This window comes from Aptenodytes forsteri, unplaced genomic scaffold (genome assembly GCF_000699145.1).
Source record: "Aptenodytes forsteri isolate BGI_AS27 unplaced genomic scaffold, ASM69914v1 Scaffold284, whole genome shotgun sequence".
NCBI lineage: Eukaryota > Metazoa > Chordata > Aves > Sphenisciformes > Spheniscidae > Aptenodytes > Aptenodytes forsteri.
The window spans coordinates 5,689,408-5,690,690 of record NW_008794445.1 but is presented as its reverse complement, the minus strand read 5'-3'; the positions used below and the strand labels follow the sequence as shown (position 1 = coordinate 5,690,690).

The following is a 1,283-nucleotide window of genomic DNA, read 5'->3' as shown; positions in this document are numbered from 1 at the left end:
TAAATTATAAATATTAATAATAAAAAATAATACAAAATAATTCTCTGTCCCCCTAGAGAGGGGACAGAGAATTAAATTTCTAGCAGGTTCATGGAAATACATGGCAGGGGTGGAGGAGAACCACCTCAGAGACGCTGTGCTGCTATGTGATCTCCGCGTGTATGAGGGCCCAGGGAAATCCCACAGTATCTCTGCCCTCCCTTCTGCTTTGAGGCTCACGTCTATAAGGACCTATTTTCTTTTCCCAGCGATGCCCCTCTGTTCACTCTGCCAACTTGCAGGCAGATTTGCCCCTCAGCCTCCTGCTGCCTCCCGAGCCTGGCAGGTAAATCTCTGTCCCCAGGTGTGACTGTGACAGGGACAGAAACATGCCTGGTGCGGGTGCCCTGTGCCAGCTGGGGCAGAGACGCACGGCTGGGTACGGTTTGGCAATGAAAGCCGAGACCTGGCGCCCTGCCACCAGCGCAGCCGCAGGCACGGCATTCGTGAGCTCTGCAGCTCGGCCCTGAGGCCGGTTTGGAGGCAGCCTGGCTGAGAAGCAGGGGATAAACAGGAAAGAGCTGTCACCCTGTGTCCAGCTGGGGCTTTTCCCAGACATCTGCAGCCCCTCCGCCTCTAAGGAGGTGCCTGTGCCTTTGGACAGGAGAGTCTGCGGCTCTACCTCAAAGGTGCAAGAAAGAGGAACCCGAGCACGGCTCAGCGAGCTCCAGCCTGGCTTCAGCCCCCTTGTTTCTGGGCGGGCATCGCTGGAAGCGCTGGACTTCACCATGGGAGAGCTCTGTGTCTCAGTCTCCTGGGCAGACAGAGGCTCCATGTGCATGGCTCAGGAGCTCCCTGGGGTGTCTGTATGTGAGATGGGGCTCGTAGGGACCCTCTGTGCTGCTGGGACTGCACGACCCTTCCCTCTGCTGGCTCTTAGGCAGGTGAGCACCTTCCCAGGCTGGGGCTGTGCCTTCCCCCCAGCGAGCTGCTGGCTGAGTGCCTGGGCAAAGGCAGCGGGACGGGGAGGCCACGGCATGCAGCTCCGGCGCAGGATCTGGCCTCTGTGCAGGGACGAACAGCTCTGTGGAGCGGCCAGACCCCGCTGCAGTGAACAGGCTGAACGCAAAGGGGCGAGGGAATGGGCATTTTCTCTTGCACTGAAGAGCCCCCCAGAAGACTTGGCTTTCCTGCATCCCCCCTCACCGGCTGCTGGGGGGAGTAATGCTGTGCAAGAGCGGTGGGAAAGGAAGGCAGCTTTGGACATGGCACCTTTCCTTCAAGCCACCCGCTCCTCCCCCGCC

At 59.2% G+C, this 1,283-nt stretch overlaps 1 protein-coding gene across 1 annotated transcript in view; it reads right to left on the bottom strand.

Annotated features, from left to right (window-relative positions):
- The window catches only part of TMEM140 (transmembrane protein 140), a 5,863-nt gene that overhangs the window by 4,026 nt on the left and 554 nt on the right, over positions 1 to 1,283 (bottom strand).